This window comes from Chinchilla lanigera, unplaced genomic scaffold, assembly GCF_000276665.1.
Source record: "Chinchilla lanigera isolate Chin_1 unplaced genomic scaffold, ChiLan1.0 scaffold00019, whole genome shotgun sequence".
NCBI lineage: Eukaryota > Metazoa > Chordata > Mammalia > Rodentia > Chinchillidae > Chinchilla > Chinchilla lanigera.
Window position 1 is genome coordinate 4,771,360 of NW_004955420.1, and position 23,531 is coordinate 4,794,890.

A 23,531-nucleotide genomic window follows, 5' to 3' on the forward strand; every position below is an offset into this window, starting at 1 on the left:
TGTATTTGATAGAATTGTCCTTATTTTGTATAAAATGCTTTAACTTTTATTGTTAGTATATGTCTGTACTACACAACAATTACATCCATCATTGGGGAATTGGTACATATATATCTCACATCTACATTTCTACTCCCCTGTCCCTTGCCTTCTCCTCTCACTCCTTCCCCAGATCCCTTTCTCATTGCTATAAGTCTACCTCCCTGTTTCCTATAATCTCTTCCTTTTGTTGAACTGGGAATCGAACTCAGGACCTTGCACTTGCCAGGAAGATGCCGTGCCACTGAGCTATATCCCCAGCCCCAATTTATTCTTTATTTTGTTCTTTAAATTATTTATAGTATGAGTTTCTTATATAAAAGAAACCAGGCCATATTTATTCTTCTGTGTCTGTTTTATTTCATTTAGCCTGATGGTCTCACAATCCATCCATTTTCCTACAAATGACTGCAATTTATCCTTCCTTATGGATTAATAGTATTCCAAGTGATATGTACCTAATGGTCACATTTTCTTTATCCATTCATCTGTTCATGGGCACCTAGCCACTCCCATAATTTAGCTGTTGTGAATTGTGCTGCTTTAAAATGGATATGTATGCTCAGAAGAGATATACCTGGGTCAAATACAACTTTTATTGTCAAGTTTTTTCCCACAACCTTCCCAGCATTTATTGTATTTTCAGATTTTTGTGTCTACCACTCTTACTGGAGTAAGATGGAATATCAGTGTTGTTTCCATTTGCATTTCTTTAATTGCCAAAGAAGCTGAATAGTTTTTCATATACCTTTTCACCATTTCTCTGTCTTCCTTTGAGAAGTTTCTAGTCATTTCAATGGTTGTTTTAGATTTTTTTTTTAATTGGAGGAAGTCTATTTTTTGAGTTATTTATGTAGTTTAAATATTGCATCTCTCTCTGAGGAATAGCTGGAAAAAGTCCCCATTCATTAGGTTGTCTTACCAGCCTGTTGGCTATTTCCTGTGCTGTGAAGAAAGTTTTAATTTGATAACTGTCTGTCAGAGTACCTTCTTATTCTAATAACATGCCCCGCCCACTCAGAAATATGTTTTAGGCTGGGTTATTGCAATAGATTTTGGGCAGTACAGTGTGACTCCTAAGATAAGAGTGACTTTGTGATTTAGAGTGGCTGGAGATATGTCTGTAGGTCTTTTATGTATGAAATGATTTGGACGTGCTGTTAGGCAAAAAGTGATAAAGCCAAAAGTCTGCTTCTGTATTAATCATATTAATGGTTTTTGGTAAACTACTCCATTGCTCCATTTATCATGGTTCTCATCTAATAAAATCACAGGGTAGAAGATTTATTGAGTACAGTTTAATTCCTTTCTTTTGTAATTTAGAATTAGTTGGTGAGCAACTCTGATTCTCCCTCTTTAAAGAAAACATCATAATATTGAAGTTTTCAGTTTTTCTTGCATTAAACATGACCATATGATTGAACTCTAGCGGTGGAGTCTTAATCATTCAATCAAGAATACTACATTTGAATAAAATATGTAAGCAAAGCAATTAAGATTTGAGTATTTATCTATCTTAAATTATTACCCAAAGTAATAATTTGAGAGTATCTAATCATTAAAAATGTATCAATAAAAATTATTCTATTTTACTTGTCCATCTAGATATCAATAGTATTTATTATATAACATTGAAGTCATTAAATAAACAGAAATTTTGGAAAAATAATCTTCAATGGTATTGATGAATCAAATACTATTTTATTCTAAAAGTTACATTTCATAAAGTATTTAACACATTTATTTAAAAACACCCAGAGTTCCAAGTGTTATAAGTACTTCCCATTACTTGGATGAGGAATTTGTATTTTAATAGAATAAATTTCAATATTGTAGTTTTTCATGTGTTTCCTTTTCATAGGCATATATTTTAATTAATTTAACTCTGCCTCGAGTCAGTACACTATAAAGCAAGATTTAATATAAATTCATTGTTGTTTTGTCAGTTTTTTAATTTTTAAAATTGAAACATAATAAATTAATTGAAATTCTAATTTATTGTACATAGCAGAACTTACCTGATGTGTTAGGATATAGCGATGGTTTGCTGATTCCAATAATGCCCGCAGTGGACAGCAGTAGGATAGACTAGCATTTATATACCTATTTACCAAGATAAGAAATTTGAAGACTATAAAGTGAATATGCAACAAATGTTTTCAGAGGATGTTTAAGATGAGACTAAAAGAGGATAAATATTCAAAAAAAGTAAGAAAATTGTCTTCAATTTTGAAAAGTGAAAAACTTTTGAATATAAACATAACTTTAATGTATTTGTACAGGAAAAAATTAGAAAAGAATCTGTAGATTTTTTTGTAATGTTTCTTAAAAAGAAATCTTAAGGAATTTCAAGAGAACCTTGAAAATGATGGTTTGATAGCTTGATAAAATTTTTCAGTTAAATAGGTAGGAAATATATTTTTCCTCTTTTAGTTAATTTTTGAAACAAGGCAAAGGAAACTGGTGGAAACATTGGATAACTTGGCATAGCAAGGATAGTGTAGATTTTGTTTTACTAGTACTCTACTATCTCCCACAAAGGAAACTGATGGAAATAGAGATTATATACATGATCAGGCACCATTATTAATGACAGTAGTAACTCTTTTCACTTTTCAAAATTGAAGACAATTTTCTTACTTTTTTTGAATATCTATCCTCTATTAGTCTCATCTTGAACATCCCCTGAAAACATTTGTTGCATATTCACTTTTATCGTCTTCAAATTTCTTAACTTGGTAAATGAGTATATAAATGTTAGCAGTAAGTAGCAGACTTCTGTGTACTATTGGCCATTTGAGACTATGAGAAGATTATCTGGCAGGCTTTCCCCCATCTCGCACAGAATTTGATCTTAACTCTACATCTGATGGAAGTGTTTATTATGCATACATAAAACGTACATAATATTTATTACAAGCCAGATACACTTCTACATGTTTTTACAAATATTAACTTAGATCATCCTCACAGTAAGGCTTTACTTTGGCCCCATCGATCTTGCCTTCTGATTTTTATATTCCTGTGTAGTCCCCCACAATAGTGTAGCAAGTTTCATACGTGGGCTAGTGTATCGCTTCTGAGATAAGGCTATGAAACACCTGAGAGACCATGAAGGTTCTATCTTTCTTTAATAGAATCCTTGAAAATCACCGGTAGTTCTAAGTTTTACAGATACTTCTCATAACCATATTAAGAGAATAAAATTAAGTACTTTTGTTTGCCATGTATTTCCTTCTCATAAATATGTATTTTATGTGAACTCTCACTTTGTCTTTCACAACTGCCGTATCTGTACAAACGGATGGAGAGGGCATTGTGGCGGAGAGGCCTCTTGCCAACAGCTATGTGACTAAACTTAGAAGCAGATCCTAGGGCCACTGGCGAGCTTTTGGGGACAGCAGCCTGACCCAATCGCTTGAGTGAAACTTGGGGAGTTTTCCTAGACCAGAACCACCCAGCCAAGCTGCTCAGATTCACGCACTGCGTTTCAGTCGCTCTCACCAGGGGTATTAACCAAAAAGTGTTATCCTTTCCTCTTGAAGTCTGACGTTTACAGTCTATCTCAACTAGGGGGAAGTTTTGCTATTTTACATAATTTCAAATAGGAAGTCTCAAAAACCTTAGGAAGTCTCATAAGGAGAATGGAAAAAAATGCGGTGGAAGAGAGCTGTGAGTGTGCATCGCCGGAACGAAGAAGTTAAGGAAAGGTGAAGGAGGGTGCTGCATTAGCTCAGAAGTGCGTTGAGGAGGGACTCTCACCTCTGACAGATAATTGTCTACTGTCTGTTAAGCTGGGAGCTGAAACCTGTTTCCTTGGTTACAGGGAACTCGGTGCTCAATAGTCAAAAGGAAAATGATTTAAAGAATATTTGTTTCATAGCTGAGTGGGCTAAGAGAAAATAGCAGCTTTCCTTGGACCGATGTTCCCTTTATATGACTCTGGTGATTTCAGGCTTAACGTGTCTTGCTTGAATCACTGAAATCCAGCAACATAAGACTTCGGAAAGCTCAGTGTGTGGAATGTGACTTAGATATTAAAAAAAGATAGAATCAAAATGAAAGAAGAATAATTCATCTTATCCTGAAAATTTACCTAAATAATATAAATAAAATTTACGTAATATAAATACCTTAGAATTTATATTTAGTAAAGTAATGGTGGTTTTAAAAAAAATGTTTAAGAATGTATATCAAGGATACATGAGAAAAAAATGAAGTTTATAGCCTGAATAATGTTTATTTAAACAGATAAAGGAAAAGCTTTCCAATTATTAGAAAAAATTAAAAATTTATGATCAATTGAATTCAATTTTTAATTTTGGGGGAGAAAGGCTGCACAGCAGCTCTACCATCTGAGATACACGATATCTTGGGAGTGCTTCCTGGCCTTCTCACCACATTTTGTTTACCTGTCACCTTTATCCCCCTGTAAATGCCCTTAAAGTTTGCATTGTATGATGATTGGTTCAATACCTGTGTCGGCCATAGTCCTGTGTATTAACAAGAATTAAGCATTATTTATCTTTATATCACACTGTGTCTATAGTGGTTGACGCACATTAGGAACTCAACAAAATGTTAGTTAATTGAAAACTGTATTAAAACAGTGTTAGAAAATATAGTAGATCATAAGTTTTTATTTCATATGTAGATGATTGCTATTAGAAATTGACGTTTGATGGAAATCTAAAATGACAGATATTATTTGACAATATTTTTCCAATTAAAATAAAAGTAACCAGTTATTATATTTTATAACAATATACATAATGTAAAGGTCAAATGATTAATTAAGCACTTAAGCATGCAATGTTTCATAATAACATCTATTTGTATTATTTTATATATTTAAATATTTTTCAGAAAATAAATTTTGAGTGGTATTTAAAAACATTTATATTTTTAGGTGTTTCAAGTGATTCATCTCCTCCTTTTGTCATGTATAACAAAATAATTTTTCATTCATACAGTTTTTTAGTGTACCTGTTATGTGCCTGGCACATTTCTAAGCACTCAATTCCAAGTACTTAATACCTTGTATGAAAAACTTCTGTACTCATACAGCTTAAATTTTAGTGGCAGAACAAATAAAATAAATGTAATCAGGTAATCCAGCGTTCTTATTTGGACATGGTAAGTGTAAGAAGACTAATTGACAGCCTATAAGAATCTTTAGGTGAAAAAAAATTATATACTGTATCTATATGAAGAATCCATAGGAGAGATCAGAACTGTAGGTTAAGATTTGGTACAGAGAACAATAATTATGTAAATACACTAGTATTGGGTAGAATCTCCTATGCCACATGTGTAAACAAACAGAATGGAGAGCTGAGGACAGAATATTCAATACTTAAGAGATCAAACAGAGCAGAATAATCCATGAAAATAATATGAGAGATGATATCAAGAAGCTTAAAGGAAAAATGCATTTCAATAAGAAGCAATTGGTCACTTATATCTTCTGCTACAAGAGGTAGAAAAGACAAGCACAAAGAATCTTTGGGTTTTAAAAGATGGTGGCCCTTGACGAGTCATGCATTGTTACTGCTTCTTATAATAGTAGTCATAATACCAATTTTAATAATCATACACACACATGCACACACACACATGCACATGCACACACACATTCACGTGCGCACACACACGCCCTTCTCAGGGCCAGACACTGTTTTATGTATTTACCAGGTATTGAGTAATCCAATGTTTAGCTCAAGGTCTCTTGTCAGAGGAAGGTAAGATACTGAGTATGATTTCAGTCATCTGAAAGCTTAGGTAGGAGCCTGAAAGAGCCCTTTGTAAGATGGCTCAGTCACAGGCTGTTGGCAAAAGTTCTTAGATCCTCACTGGCTGTTGGCAGGAGGCCACAGTTTCTGTACCAAACCCTATCCACAGGACTGGTCTGGACATTACAGGTTTTCCACAGAGTAGAAGCCAGGAGCCAGTGAAGACTGAAGCTTTTTATGGCCTGTGTTCAGAAGATACTCTCACGTCTGTACTGTTTTATTCAATAGATGTGTGTCACAAAGGGGATTCCTATGAAAATTAGGCTCCACCATTTGAAGTGAATGTCAAAGAATTTGTGAACATATTTTAAACCAGTATTTAGTATGAAGAAATTAAACATCAAAATGTGTGCAACTGTTTTCAGAATTTCTTCTGGAAAGAGTATCAAAGGATGAAAAGCTAAAAAGAGCTCTAAAAAGAGCTATGGAATTAGTGTTCCTTTAAGGGCTATTCTAAGGCATGTATTTAGGTGATAAGACTGGCAAATCAACATGAAGAGAGAGAACGCTTCCTGGAGGTCCTTGAGCAGGTTTTGTATGGGAAAAATCTATACAAACAGAGAAAAAGCAGAGGATGTTGTTTTCACTGAAATCAATGTGTAGAGCATGGGGGTACACGGGCAGGTAGAAAGATGAGGTAATTTTTTCTAATCTATTTTTTTTCTGGCAAGTATTGGTGAGTACAATAGTGGAGAAGTAGGAATAAAGAAGGTGATTCCAGGACTTTTGTGAGAGAAAAAATGGGAAATGTGGGTTAGCTTGAAGAATGGGGAAATAAATTTACTGTAGAATTTACGGGAGGGTTGTCTGGCATTTGTGAGTGCTCATTTGAGATTCATGATCATAAATATAAGTGAGTTTGGTCAGCACATTTGCGGGATTAGGACGATCTTAGGCTAGATGTTATCACATGTGCCTGAATTATTACAACAGTTACCCAACTCGTCTCCCTTCCCTCGAGTTTCCCTTGCTAATGCCACATCAATTTTCTTAAAACACTCTTCTGCATAAATTAAGCTCTAGGCCAGAAACTTTCATTGTTTCATTTTGGGTGTAAAGGCCAAATCCTTAGGCATGTCATTTTATAGCTGAGACTATGTCTCCAGCAATGGCAAAACATGAAATACTTTCCATGGGGCAGAAAAATGACCTGTTTTGTACTTCTGAATTGTTACTACGGCATTTGAATGAAACCCTAGTGAACAAGGGCTTTGCAGGATCCTGAGGGACTCTCAAGGGAGCTAGGCTAGTGAGACGTGCTGAAGACCTTAATGAAAGCATTAGCAGTAGAAAGAGACATGAGATGATGATAGCGGGAGATAGTGCAAGCTAACCTCTCCTTGCCTACATGGAAAAATAAAATAATCAACAAATACCTAATGGTAAACAAACTCTTCACTTACCCAATTACTTAGATGATAGTGACATTTGCTGAGAAAGAGAATAGAGTGGAACAGGGAGAAGCAGAAGGTAGAGAAAAGGTAGTCCAGTTTAATACATAAAATTGTGAGAGTAGTAACAAACCATGGTTCGCTAAGTTACTCTATATTTTTTCTGTTATTGTACTCACCTTGTTTTTTAATCCATATCCAGTGGTAGACTCCGTTTTATTTCCCGGAGTCCTAGTTCTTCTCTGCTGGCAGCTGTGTCATCCTCGTGCTCTTATCTTAAATGTCACCGCAGGGGTGTTTCCTGAGCTCAGCTTACTTTGCTTCCCATGTTACCAGCTATCAGGGCTCTTCTTTCATTTTGGTGACACCTCTCACACTTAAAATTTCTCCTGTTTCTGTGTCCTCAATTAAAACAGAATCTCCTTGAAGAAGAAAGGATTTCATCTTGTGCACAATGAAGTCCCCCGCCTTGGCTCAGAATCTGACACAAAGCAGTCCCTCAAGAAATATTTTGTGAATTCATTTCTGAATGTTAGGCCATGGGCAAGACTGATGGGATTATATTTGTGTATTTACATTTGTAACAAAACTCTCCTAATACAATAAGAGAACCTTGACAATAAGAAAAGAATAAGCACAATTTTGAGAGAAAACCACAGTTTCAACACATAAAGGCCATTATAACATGAAATTTTGCTTCATTAAGAGCTTCTTGTGGAGCCCAAAGAAATTTTATCCTTGGCAGCTTTTTACTTGTGCTGTCAAAGTGCACATCTTAGGCCAGTGCATTCAAGAAGTGCACACTAAATACAAGCTTGTTTCCATGGACACCTAGCAGCAACAGAAGATAGAAATAAGGCATGAATCTCTTCAATTCTCTTTAAAATAAAACAAAGAAAATAAGGTACTAATATCATACTTCAGTCTTAATAAAAGCAGAATTAAGGAAAAGTACATAATTGAAAAATCGCTCATGTGTCACAGATCAAAACAAAATCAGATGTGGAGTTGATTAAAATAAACTTTAGTTCTCTAGATTTATCACTTTAAACTCTTTTGAAAAGTAGTAATATTTAAAAGAATAGGTAAGACTTATGTCCCCTAATGGTTAATTCTAATAACTACAAAAATGAATAATTTCTTTTTTAAAAGAGATAGCAGATAGAGAAAAATATGGTTGGTTTTATTATTCAATTTCATTCTGAAACATTAACACTGCATAAAGCCAATCAGAAGACCATATTTTCATGCACTTGGATGTAATTATTTCAAATAAATACATAAATGGGAGAAATATAATCTATGTAAATCTATGTAAATGGATGGTTATAGTGACTTAGTATATAACATTACTAAGTAGATGGCTTAGGGTTTCATTAAATAAAAAAGACGAAAGACCTGAGTTAGCAAGAAAGGGTTCTTTTGTTCTATTTCATTTACTTTAGGTTGTTAATCTGGTCCAAGATGATCAATTTCTCATTAATCATAATAATTAGGAGTAGATTTACTGAGCATTAGTGTAATTTTCAATCATGCTAATAGTTGTGCAATCCTCTTCATTAATATAAATGAGATAAATTAGGACCATGACATTATAAAGAAGCGGCAGAAGCTGCAGGAGCTTTCATGGATCCTCCCTAAATTTCATTAATTTAATTGTAATATGTTGTTCCTTGATACAGATTTTCACTCTCTTTATTTTCCATTGCTAATAGTTCTTCAGATTGGTTAATGAGCATACTAACCTCTTAATTTAAGTGACTGCTATGGTGTGCTCTAAATCACACATACTTATCTTGTCTCATTACCTTTAACCCTTTCTCAAATGTTCAGTCAACACCATTTATGGAGTAGTCACCCATGCAATTGGTAATTAGATATATCAGCATAATACAAAAACAAGAGAGAGTCTCTGTTTTCTAGGAGATTAGAATCCAGGAAAAAATGTGGATTGCATTGATATAATTAAAAATAAGAAGACAATTTCAAAATAAAAATTACTCTCTTTGTTACACTCATGAGATTCTGATTTATAACTGTCCACGGTGGTGTACACATATAATTCCAGCACTCAAGAGGCTGAGGCAGGAGGATCACAATGAGTTCAAGGCTATCCTTGATTACTAGTGAGTCCAAGGCCAGCTTAGCTACACAGTGAGACAGATCTCAAAAAAATTGTCTTATCCTAAAAATGCCAAAATAAATTCCCTTCTTCATGATTTATATTCATTTAATTATTTCTATAAAATCTTTCCTGAAATGTGACTAAATTACATCCTTATGTTTATGATTTTATCTGAGCTTTCAATTTTTTCTTCATAACACTTATCAAACTTCATAGCCAATATCTACTTTTATCATTATTTATTTACTGTCTCTTCCTCTAGATTGTAAGGAAATTGACATCAGGAACCACAGCTATCACATTATTTGTTATACTGCAAAGCCCAAAAAGAATTTAAGGGTGGATAAATGAGTGATCTGCTGCACTTGTGATGTTTTGCTCTTGCAAAGATTAAATTATAAACTTGCTTGATCTTAGAATCTGGAATCTATGTTGTTCTTTTCATAAAATAAAGTCTCTGATTTGGCCGTAGAAGTTTTACTCTGCTTAGCTGAGAGAAGCACTCATCTTCATTAGGAAAGTTTATTTTCTCAAATCTGTTTGTATAATGGAGAACCATCAATTTGGGCACAATACCTCTCTAGTTTAGGAGACTTCTTAACACCAATATTAGTAGAAATAGAAACTTGCAATAACTTGTCTTCTCATTCATTTGGATACAATTTTATCTTTATCCTTTCAGGGATTTATTTTGTTTTATTTTGCCTGGGCCTGAGAATTAAACTGATAGAAAAAGTGCAACAGAAGAAATAGATAAAGATTAATTTACTATAAGTTTTATGTGACAAGAGATGTCACATAAGGACATAGAAACCCACAGGCACAGAATTCAGTACTTAGATCATAGATTGGTCAAAGAATAGTAAATTATAAAAGTGTGGGAGTGCAAAGGTGTTTAGGTTAGGGTAGTTAATTAGGTGAGGTGGTCAGAAACTTCAGTCTAGTGTGATAGAATTTGTGTAGCTGTCCTTGCCTCAATATCTTATCTCTGATAATAGGAATAATACTTTTCTTCTCTGATATTGAGGAATTATATTTTCTCTAGAGAATTTAATCTTCTGCTGGACTGAAACAGCATGATGGTCAGATTGGTCTTCTTAAACCTGCTATTTTTCAATTACCTCAAAATAACCAATATGCCAGAGTGACTTATTTGGGGGTGGGATAGTACTGACTCCTTCTTATCTATTCAGGAAACTTTTACTGCCTTTTCATGCTGGACATTGAGAATGATGAGACATACATGGCAAGGTCCTTGTTTAAAGAATAAATAAATTAGTTTAGTTGGAAAAATAATGATGAAAAGAGTTTGTGTAACAAGTCAGTGGCAGAATTTGTATCTGCATTTATTCTAAAGGACCAAAATCTATGTTTCCCACAAAAACACATAGCCATTTCAAAGGACTTCAAACATCATTAAAAAGCAGTAACAATATTATGGTCTAATAAAGGTAGAGTGTGGAAATCATACAATTGACTATTATGGGCAGACGACAAGGCATGATTTGATGGTAGAAGTGTTGGGGAATGGAGTGTGTGGGGGTGGGGAGAAAATGAATCAGGAGACCAATTAGGAAGTCACTGCTTATCCTGAGAAAAGAGAATAAAGCAGTAAGAGTGAAGGGGGAGTTGGATTCCAGAGCTGTTGAAAGGGAGAAACACAATAGGTTTTGAAGACATTGTAAGAGTGAGGAGAAACGTGTGTGGAGAGTGACCTTAAATGAGATCGTCTCTGTCTATTGGTGTCTGGGTACATGATTTTACCCTTTATAAAAGTAAGGAATACAGGTTAAGGAATAACGTGAGAAAATACAAAATTTCCTGCTTCTATTGCCTTTTCATGTGGTGGGTCCAGACAGGGGGCTCTGACTTTCCTTGATCTGCCACGAACCTGTTTCTGCTCTAAATGTAGTGTTATTAGGCACTGCCACTGCTGCTTATCCTCACAGCTTTCGATGTTTATTCCCAGCTATGCACTGAAAATGTTGCTGTAGGTGTATTTTCTTTGCAGTATTCACACCAAATCTGTGAGATAAATGTTCATCTTTTCTGTGTACCGAGCAAACTGAGCCATAGTGAGGTTTAAGTATTGCTAAATGGCATTGCTAGACGCCAGAGTGGAAATTCAGCCCGACTCCAGTGACGGCATTTTCCATGCCTTCCTTCCACTCAGGTACAAACTATTTGAGTCTGAAGCGCCCACGGGAAATCCACATTTGCCAGTTTGTGAAGTGTGGATAATAATAATTGCCTACATGTATATGGAAGTTTAAAACTGAGCTACAATACCAAGTATGGAAATTATCTTGAAACTCTTCATTTTTCATATTCAACATTAATTAATTTCTAGAAAGAATTTGATTAAACTATGGGTGACTAAGTGGCTTGCAATACTAATAAAATCCAGCCTATGATGACCTTGAGAATGCTAAGGTTGCTTTAACTTAATGCCTCCAATAGGAAAAAGTTTATGATTGTAAACTTTTAAAAACCTGAAGCCACAAAGAAATTTTAGGTTATTTAATCAAAAGGTTTATATGAAGAAACTGACATCTAGGCAAAAGTTCCAACTACTATAGCAGCCTTTAAACTGTACAAAGAGAGGTATGTTGTCTTTCATTGTATAACATTTTAAAGTTGAGTTGCATCAGCAGCTTTATTATATTAATCATGCACCCTCTTGCTGGGTGCAATCCACTCCACTCCTTATTTTCTCACTTGCAGACACTTTTCATTCCTTAATCTGCCCAGCACCTGTAGGGCTGATGTTTGTGATGCATAATCTAGAGATTTATTCAGTGCTTTAATTAATTCTACAGGGGCAGGTAGAATCTGAGGTTCAAGATTTATTATCTTTCAGTCTGTTAAACCTACCATTAATTTTTTTCCTATGATGAACAATGCATTAATTTACTAGAAATGACATAAAGAAGCACCACAGTCTGGGTGGCTTAAACAACATGAATTTATTTTATTACAGCTCTGGAGGACAGAAGTCTGAGATCAAGATATCGGCATGTTTTGTTTTGTTTGCAGCTCTCTCCTTGCATTAGATGGTTCCCCTCTCTGTGTTTTCACATGGCCTTCTGTCAGTATGCACATCCTTGGTGTGTCTTTCTCTTCCTACAAGGACACTGGCCTATGGTTTTAGATGGCCCCATATGATCTCAACTAGCCTTAATTGCTTCACTAAAGTCTCTCAGAATACAATTAACATCCTAATGTAAGGAGTTAGGACTTCAGTAATATGAATTATTAGTTCATAAAGAAGAGATTTTCATGAAGGGTATGTTTTTCGAGCTTGTTGGGACTATCTCTTCCCTTTGGTTTTATTACCTGTTAAGTAAGGATATCAATGCTTATGGTATGAAATTCTATGGTGTTGTGAAAGCTCCTATTACAGGTCTGAGAACACAGTAGGGATCCTGCCAATCACTTCCAGAACATATACCACCATTTTTTGATTGTCCAGAGTTTCAGTTATGGAAACAGAATTCTGGAACTGTAAATTTGGAGAATACTTTAGCAATAACACTATTTTTCTTTCTTTTAAAGAAACATTTAAATATGAGGTGGATCTATTTAGAAGATGAAATTATTTAGTTTTGAGAATATTCAATGATTTCATCCATGTATTTTCTCGTTGGGGATGAGAGACAGACACAGAGATAAGACAGAAAAAGGGACAACTTTATGTTTCAGTTATATTATCCTTATTTTTGTTATCTGTGGTGTGGCAAGATGTCTAATATTTGGGTTTCAATTTTTTTTTCTTAAAAATACATTTTAATTTTCAAAAAGTTACTTTTTGGAACTTTGCTAATTTGGGAAATTATAGAAACTTTCTTTACAGTGAATTTGGTTTTAATGAATTAATTGTCCTTTACAAGATAACTGTTTGCCAGTTTCTTTCAGAACTGATGCACTAGCATCAGGTTGCCATCTGTCTTTACTTAATATAAGAACGATGCCATCATAAAGAGCTGAGGAAACAGACCTCATATCAGCATAATGGGTTCTGTGCCCACTGCCTTCCCTGGGAGACTTAACAACAGGTCTCTGAAACTCACTTGGTTTTTTCTGTGATTTCCCACACTACATTAGGTTAATAATGATTGTTGAGTCTCTCAGTAATAATATCGTTAGAACTAAGAATAACTTTTATAAAATGTTCAAGAGAAGAAGTCATAAAGACATCTATATGGATTTCAGCATTTCCAGTCATATTGCAAATAGGACAGCGTTGTTGGGGTAGGCAGATGTTCCCCAAGATTCCTCCCTCCTGGTACGCATGCCCTGTATGGTACCATCTGCTTGCCTGTGGGGAAATCTGTGAATGTGGTGGTGTAGTCACCACCTGGGTTAGGTCACTGTGTGTAATGCATGGTAGTGGGCTCCTTACTGTGATTATGTTATTTGGAGAGTAATTTGGCCACAGAAAGGCTTTCTTGCTGTCCCAGGAAAAGGAAACATTCAAGCTAAAATGTCAAAATGTCAAAATCCCTAAAATCAAAACTCATGAACACGACAGATTAAAATCCCAAACATTAAAATCCCAAAACCCAAACACCCGAAATTACAATTCCCATGTGAATAAGTGGGTAAGAGGGGTAGAAAGATGGATTCTGAGGAGCGGTCATGTATTTGCGGTTTTGCAGAGGATAGCTGTGTCGTGTAGGGCAGGCTGGATACCCAGAAACCTGGTGGAAGGCATTATTGCGGGTGTGTCTGAGAGTTCGCAGAGGAGATTACTGCATGTGTCTGACCGGATCTTGTGGGGAAGAATCGTCCTTAGTGTGGGTGGCACTGCATTGATATGTTCACTGGGGTTGGGAGAAGGAGCTATCCCACTGTTGTAAGAGATTATCTCATCCTGAGAGAAGAATTCATGTAAGCAAAACCCAGGCTTTGGGCCTACTAAAACTAAGGTGATAAATATATCTGGCTTTAATCTGTTACACTTGTTTTAATGTGTTATAAAGCAATACAAACTATATATATATATATATATTATAAGTATGGTAGAATATGTAATTCTATTACTGAATGTTTCATTTTGATAATATTCTGTAAAATATGGAGTTTTCTTTCTAAGATTCAGAGGCTGGTATGTAAAATGACTGATTATATTTTCTTACAACAATTTATAGTCTTTGATTGCAATTAAAATGATGTAATTCTCACGTTGTACGAACTACTAGGAGTAACAAATTATTGTACTATAACCATTCCTGTATGTTGTGCATTATTTTTATCTAAGAAGTATTTTATGCCTTTTCTATGAAGAACTTTATGCAAAGGAAATGTATTATGCTTTTCCTGAAAAAGTACATTTCTATATTGCTTGTTTAATCTTTCTATTTTCCCAGACTATTGTACTTTAAACTGGATGCTACTTTCCTCATCTGAACCCTGTTTGTATTCCTCTGTATTGTATAAAGTATAGAATATGGAATAAGAATGAATAGTAAAACAATACAGATTTTGCCAATGGCATTTCTAGAATCTTTAAAGAATTTGTATATGCATTGGGATTGTATATTGCTTTTAAGATTTCAATAATTTAAAAATACACTACTGATACTTTTACACTAGTGTGTAGCATATCTAGAGGAATGAATTATTCTTGTGTAGTAGTTAGGTGGCACTGTGTATTAATTAGTGTTCCCATTGCTGGGGCAAAAATACCTGACACAGTGTAAGGGAGGAGAGGGTTAATTAGGTCAGGTTTTCAGGGGAGTCAGTCCCTGACTGGCTGGCTCCAGTGCAGAAGCGTCATGACAGAAGGGTGTGGAAGAACAAAGAAGCTCTTTTCATGGTGACCAGGAAGCAGAGCAGGGAGGAAAGGTCTAGTAGTCAGATATAGTCCCCAATTCCTGAAAAAGTACATTTCTATATTGCTTGTTTAATCTTTCTATTTTCCCAGACTATGCCACCATGATCTGTTGAGACACAATCAGAAGTGTGCTTTAGTAACCTGCTAGTCTTTATTAATTCAGTCCAGTTGATAATCACAGTCAACTCTCACACAGTCATTTGCAAACCTAACTAAACAATTAGGCAAATGCCGTACAACACGAACAATACCAACTGTATAAATAAACATGTTGACCCAGATGTGGTGCCACATGCCTGTAATCCCAGCACTCTGGTACTATGAAGCATAAGGATCATAAGTTTGAGCCCTGTGTGGGCAACTTGGCAATTTAGTGAGAGCCTATCTCAAAATAAATAAAATAAAATAAAATAAAATAGGCTGGGGATATAACAGTGAAAAGGGCCAGGGTTCAATCCCCAGGGCTATGAAACAAAACAAAACAAAATAACATGAACAATGACACATGCTCATATTTTTTCAAGTGGCTCTCTGAGAAGCCTAAAAAGGTTACCGAATGGTTTGAACTATACTTTGTAGGTATTGCTAGAGATATGAATAAACTATGTTTCATAAACATATCTAACATAACTCCTTGTACACACATAGAAAGCTAGGACATTCATTTTCTTTTCAATATTCTTAAAAATTTTTCTTAAATGTGGTTGGGAATTGTCACACATTTCTGTAATCCCAGCATTCTGGGAGGTTGAGGCAAGAGGATCCCAAATTCTAGTCTAGTGGGGGCTAGAATCATGATAGTGATTTAGCAAGACTGTGACTCATCAGAAAAATTTTTTAAAAGGGCTAAGGCTCAATGCAACAACAACAACAAAAAGATTTAGAGTAGAATAAACCAATACATATACAACCATAGCTGCTATCTGATAAAAGATTCAATTAAAATGCAAAGCATAATTTATATAGTGATTTTCTCATAATATTTCTTACCCCTCAGGATTACAAATATATTTTCCTCTTTTTTTCTTTTTTTTATCCATTGTTTACATCTATACTTCTGTTTTCCAAAGTGTTGCCTTGCCCTGTGGCCATAATTGAAAAGGATTCATGATTTAAGATGCCAGCTTCACCATTACCATCAACTGACTCAATAGCAAGTCTGAATCGTGTTTTAAATAAATGTGTTGTGACTTTGATCACATTATTATTGGGTGTGAATGGAGAAGTGTCTTAGGAATGACAAAGTTTACAAAGACTTCAGAATTTAAACATGAGACTTTCATTTTCTCCTTTACTTTCAAAGGTGGAAATGTACTGTTAGGACAAATGAAAAACACACACAAAATAACTGTCTTCTTCATCATCCTTTTACTCGTTTGCTTTTCTTTTTTTCTTGATCCTGTCTTTCCTCTTTGTTTTACCTTTTTCTCTGTTAACAGTATTTGTGTGGAGGAAAAAGAATTGATACGAGTGAATTAAGAGATGTTAGATAATTCCAACAATTACTTTCTTCTCTCTTTTCATTTGCTTCTCTGTGTAACAAGTTGGGATGTGGAGGTGCTAGAAATCTGGATAGGCAGTGCAAGTGGAACAGGAAGAAAAAGGTAAAGGAAAAGAAAAAGAGAAAGCAAAAGAGAAACAAGAGGAATATCTGCATGAAGAGAAAGTGGTGCAGGTTCTCCGCGTTGTGGACCTCAGTTCCAAAGTGGGTGGACTGAAGCACAACGTTATAAAACCTGGAGTCTTCACCATGGGCCTCCACCAAACAGTTCTCAGGCATCTGAAGCCTGGATATAGTTTATAAATAAATCATTGCCATAGATGTATTTTCGTTGCTCTTTTATACTATAAAACTATCTTCAAATTTCTTCAAATTATAAACAGGCTTATAGTATAGAATTTTTGAATATGTGTGTGAATTTTTATGCATTTAAAATCCTGAATAAATTCATTCTTGATGCCCTAATTAGTACAACCAGTTAATATCAGCATCATTATGAAAAAAAGAATGTAATATTATTCTATATAAATTTAGACTGTGTAGAAAAGCTCTTCTAAAATTTACTGTAGAAAAGTTACAAAAGACCAAAAAAAGTAGGATAAAAATAAACCACACATACATATTTGTAACAGGGATAGAATTTTTCCAAAGAGCTTTCTTTTAACTATTAATGTGACATATGTTCATTAAATGAAATTTAAAGGTAACAAAGATACAAACAATGAAATCATCCATTCTCTCATCAGTTCATTTTCATCTCTATCAACACAGATATATTATGTATATATGAATATTCTTAACAATAACTTCTCCTAGTGTAGCTGTCCAATTTTCTCTTTATATCATGTAGATTTATTTCCTTTTATATTTCTGGATGACTCTGATATTCAGTGAGGGAGTCAAGATTCAAATGGCTTTGCCAATCCCTTTAGGAAATGTGATGGAGTTGAAAATTTCTCTCCTCTCTCTAGTTTACATATCATTTTAAGTTATTTAGTCAGTTATAAAGTTAGTTTTACATTATTCATGGTTTAAAGACCTGAAGAAATGCTTATGTGCTAGTTCGTGAGTCTCAGTAGACACAAAATAATTTATTCAGAATTTATTGCCTCTTTTCTGTAATCTAATTTTTTAACAGGATGTTTACTGCTAGAGATTCATAGCAAGCAGAATGGCTATTACAAAGTAGAAGTAATTTGCTAATTGCTCCTCCATTGATAAACTTGGCAATGAACAAGGAAAATCTGTTAATTTTTATTAACCATACTCTCTTAATACTTACTATAAAATAAATATTTTTCTCCAAAATAATAATGTACTCTCATTATTTTGGAAGGTGATCTAGTTAATTTTTAATTAATTTTTTAAAGTTTCAAAATTATTAGCATTTAAGTATAATTAAACATTCAATTATAAATTTTCAAAGAATATTATTAAGACAAATTATGTCAACTAATTCAACAAAGAATTGATTACATATTAGAATCCTGGAGAATTAAGAAGACCGTGATAAATGCTAATGTAATTTCTCTGGAAGTACCTGTGTTTAAAATGTCACATAGGAAAATGTCTAATTCATTAATTAATTTATTTATTTGCTCTTTTTGAGACAGTGTCTCTCTATGCAGTTCAGGTTGGTCTTGAGCTCACTTTGTAGCCCAGGCTGGTCTCAAATTCACAGTGATCATCCTGCCTCAGCCTCCTGAATGCTGGGATTACAGGTGCACACCACCATGTCCAGCATATTTTAAAAATAAATATTAACTGCTCTATCAGTCAGGGTTTTACTAGAGAAACAGATATAACACAAAATATATAAATGTATAAGAAATTACAAGATTGGCTCACGACGGTCAGCCAAAGAGTTCTATGAGGAAGCATGCAGAAGGTGTCTGCACCTTGAACACCGAAGGAATTGGTCCAGGGTCTGGAGTTCACTGTAGAGATCCCTGCAAGTCCTTACCAGGAGGCCAATGCATCTGCAATGGAAGGCTGAAGGATCCAAGGTGGAAGCCGAAGACTCTGCACTAGAAACCAGGAGACGAAGTCCAAGATGAAGGTGAAAACTGGAGCTCCTCCAAAAGGAAGGGAAGTTCCTCTGTCCTTCCTCATTTCCCTTTTATATCGTCTAGGTGATGATCCTCCCTAGGGTGGCTCCTCTACACCCTAGGGTGTAGAACTGCTGAGCCAAGTTTAGTTAAACTTCTAAACTTCTCAAGTTGACACAATCAATCAACCACTACAGCTGCAAAATGGTAATAATTTTCTTCTGTTTCTGAGTCACAAAATAATTTACATGGATGATTGGAAGTTTTTTTTTAAAAAAAATATATTTTAGGTGAAAGGATACAGAATGCAGAGGTCAATTTCCTTGAATTAAAGTTTCTTGTTTAATCACTGAAAGAAAATGTGTTTTAAAAGAGTATCTAGGATTATCTTTCAATTTTCTTTAATAAACTGGTTTGGGCTTGCTTTCCATTTTAATCTAGCTCTTATTTTCTTCAAACAATTTTGATGATTTCCTCTTGAATCCTCTAAGTTTTTTAGTTAAAATCTATATATTCTTCAAGTAATGCCAATATTGTAATAAGACATGTTTTATTACTGAAATTTTTAGCCGGGCTTGGTGGTACATGGCTGTAATCTGAGCACTTGGGCAACTTGGAAGTCTGAGGTAGGTGTTTGCCATGAGTTTGAGGTCAGCCTGGGCTGCATCTTGAGTTCAAGGACAGCCTGAACTACTCAGTAAGACTCTGTCTCAATCTGCAGTAGGATGTGGCTCAAATACACACACACACACACACACACACACACACACACACACACACACACACAACCTGTCTTATGTAAGCATTTTATTTGTAATTATCTAATATAAATATATAAATACAAAAATAGGATAGCAGTCCGGTTCAACTCAAATATATTTTTATTACATGAAATCAAACAAGAATTTAGCAAGAATGACATTCTAGTGTTTTCTGTTTATATAGATATATTGACAAAAATGCTTTTGCTACTACTGGCTATATGCTTTCTGGCCTTTGGGATTCTTTTTTTCTTTTAAAGAAAATTGTACAAAAAAAAAGAACAATAGCAAACTAAAAACTCAACAAAGCAAGGACATTAAAAATGATATGGGGTTTCAAACCAAATGATAGGGATTAACAGTGGTTGTTATATTACATATTGTTGTCTTCAATGAAGTTGCTCAGATTACCAGATGTAAGAATAGAAGATTGATCAAATCATTAAAGGGAATAAGAAAATAAAAATCTAAAAGAACATTTGAGACAATACATAGTTTCACTAGACAGGATTGTGGGAATTCACCAGTGGTTATTATACTGTAAATTGTTGTTGTCACATAAATTGCTCAGATTACCAGATATAAGCATGCAAAATTGGTCAAAATATAAAAAAATCTTTTAATCATTAACTCTTCCCCTCAATAAACCATCAGACATCAGCAGTACAGTTATGCCATATATATATATATAATGTCTTAGTACATTTTCTTCTTTCTCTCATCCCAGTTGTTCCTTCCTTTGAGCAATTTATTTCCCTTTCCTATTATCTGTTGTACATTTTGGGCCTTTGGGATTCTGTAAATCATAATTGCACAGTATTCTGCCTCTGATATTCAGTAGTATCAACTTTACAACTCTGACAAAAATGTTCCAATAGCTCCCTGTTGCCTGTGTGATGATACCTAAACCCTTCACACCATAAAGGCCTCTCGTTTGACTTCTTGTGACCACTTGAGCCTTATGGGTTATAACTAACCAGTGTCACCGAGACTAGGCTTATCTTCTCACGTCTTCAGTCCGCAGCCTAGAGTACCTTTTCCACCCTTACTCAGTTCAAGCACCACCTCCTTGTGGGAGCTGCTTCTGGTCTCCCAGTGCCTTCTTGAAATCTACTCTCCATAGTATGTATCACTGCATCTGAAATTCCTGTTTAGTTATCTGCCTCTTCAGCAAGTATGTATGAATTTCTAAAACAAAAATTATTTTACTCATGAATATATTCACAGAACCTATTATAATACGTGCTGTGCTGGAGGCATTTGATAAGTATATGATGATTAAATGCATGAATTAAAAATAATTATAACCCCCAAACACTCAGACATTATGAAATAGTTTAAATAAAAAGAAAGATAGTTATAAATGTTAATTTTAATATGAATGTGTTTCTTAAGTCTATTTATGAATATACTAAGGTCATTACAGTGAACATAAGAACTTGTTTAATTAAAACAAAACTTTCTAATTATAGTATTTAAGGCTAACAAAAATGGTGTCATATAATGACATCATTTTATATATTACTAAACTTGTTCCATGTGGTATAAATAATTGTTCCTCTGTCCATTATTCATTTAGTATGATGCTTTGCACTCCATACTCTCTAATTATTTTCATGTTTTAGTCATATACATTGTATCTTCAAAATTATAATTTTTAAGAACTCCAGCTCTCAGTTTAGTGTAAAATATCAATGCTATTGCAATATATTTAAAATTAAACTTTCTTTGAAGTTTATTTTCATATATTCATAAAAAACAAAAACAAAGCTCTAGGATAAATTCTAGATTTTAAATTGGGACAAGAACTTACTTTTCTGTTTAAAAATTAAAAATAGTAACAGAATATTAATTTGTTCTCCACAGTCATTGAGTCTACAAAGTAGACTTAACTTTCTCCTAGATTAGGAAATCACTATCATAAAATACTGTTGTATTTTAATATTGATGCATCCCATTATTTCTCAGCTAACTCCAGAGTCAAAGGAGAACACTAACCTTAGTCACTATACAGTGTAAATGCCAACAGACTAGATAATTAAAAAGTATATGCATGAAACATTTGTAAGCTAACATTTCTTGCAGTATTTTAAGTTCCTTAAGAATGGTGGAAAAGTATGTTAGTAACTTATGCTAATATATCATAATGTGGGAAAACATTTTTATTATATTTTCTGCTGAATCTATATGAAAAATGTCTTAGCATTTCTTTAAGGTAAAACATAATATTTGATATAGAAATAAATATATTTTCAGTTTTTGTTTTGTATTAAATGATAACAAAGTATTTGCTTTATATATGATTCAGTTCACAATATCTCAAAATAACTGGAGCTTAAAAATGGAGGCTTGTTTTTGTTATCTGTAGGAAATTCTGAAATTAGTCTCTATTGGTGGTGATACCATAAATATCATTTCTACACCATGCTTATTTGGCCATCATCCATTTTGTCCAATATTACTGCTAGAGTTTCAGTCATTCGATTTGATTATCTGATAACAAGATGGAGAAATGGTCAGAGGAACGGGTATTGCCTTCATTTAAAGAATTTTTTTGAAGTCACACAAGTACTTTTCAACATCATTTGCTGCAATTTAAGAATATGGTCATACCTACTCCTCAGGAAAGCTGGGAAGTCTCTATTTTCAGTGGACCATTTGTCACTAGGGAAGAAAAAAATGTGCTTCAGAAGCAACTGGCCATCTACAACACAGAATGTAAGGAAGCCAAATCAATTCCATCAGAGTCGAATGCAGTGTGGTTGAAGGAGACAAGTTTTAACCTGAGATAAAAGCTATGCTTATGGCAGTAGTTTTCAGGTCAGTAACATTTTATGGAGAACCTATCTTGTGTTTGATACTTGGGAATACAACCGGAATGAAGTCATGATACCTGCCCTGATTGAATTTTCAACCTATATATGGCAACAAAGCTCTAATTGAGTAATTAAATATTCAGTATGTAGAATTCAGCCAAGGTTTATTGGCTATTTGAAGATTTGTTATTGAAGCTATTGTCATTATGATTTATCTAGTGAAATGGCAACTATTATACTATAACAATATTCTTCAATGAACTCCAGTGAGTATATTTGATTCCTACTCAAACATTCCTCCCAGTTTAACTTTAATTTTTGTATTCATGTCTAACAAGGGAAGGGCTTTATCTATATCTCCTACTTAGTATTCTTTACACCTAACTATACAATATAAGTGAATTGAAATGTAACATCTAAACCTTATAATAGGGGGCTGGGGATATAGCTCAGTGGCACAAGCGCCTTCCTGACAAGTGTGAGGTCATGAATTTGATTCCCGGCACCAAAATAAATAAATAAATAGACCTTGTAATAACTGAGGAATTGCATGAACTTTATTAGGTGCTCTTGATGACGTGATCAAGTTGTGCACAAAGCCACATATAACTGAAGACTTGGCAGAGAGCACTGCTAAGTTTGACTGTACTTTCGATGTAATTATAGAGATGATGACATGACAAGGTCAACACCATTGAAGGAAGTTTTATGACTCATAGTTTCCAAGCAGAGGAAGCATGTCACACCAGTCACTAGGTCCTACATACAGTAATTTCTAGACTCAGGAAAGAAGTAAAAGGAACAAGGGAAGAGGGTGACATTGTCTTTAGTGTGGTTTTGAAGAGCAAGTCCAGGCAGGGCCCGTGAATAGTTTAGAACAGGCCAGTTTGAATAATTGCGCTGCGCTCTGGACTACAGCTATAGACTTTAGTCTGGTTTTTGGCCCTGGGTGGGTGATGCGAGGAGCAGTGTTGGATTGGTAAGTGAGAGTGACAATGCAAGAGGCAGTTGGGGATCTGTGCTTTTATTGTCTCAGTCTGTTCAGACTGCTTTAATGAAACACCATAAACCAGGTAAATTATGAATGATTGCAATTTATTTCTCATAGATCTGGAGACTAGGACATTTAAGATTAAGGGGCCAGCAAATATGCTGTCTGAGGAGGAATTACTCTCTGCTTCATATGACACCTTCTTACTTCATTCTTACATGGTAGAAAGGG

General features: G+C 34.4%; 1 protein-coding gene and 1 long non-coding RNA gene across 3 annotated transcripts in view; one reads left to right on the forward strand and one right to left on the reverse strand.

The window, feature by feature from the left end:
* The window catches only part of Naaladl2 (N-acetylated alpha-linked acidic dipeptidase-like 2), a gene marked incomplete in the record, with an annotated part of 1,228,826 nt that overhangs the window by 446,029 nt on the left and 759,266 nt on the right, over positions 1-23,531 (forward strand).
* On the reverse strand, positions 2,072-7,475 carry LOC106148362. Its single transcript, XR_001233721.1, has 3 exons — positions 7,402-7,475; positions 7,235-7,262; positions 2,072-2,142 (listed from the first exon to the last, which is right to left on the reverse strand). It is a non-coding gene; the product is annotated as an uncharacterized LOC106148362 (long non-coding RNA).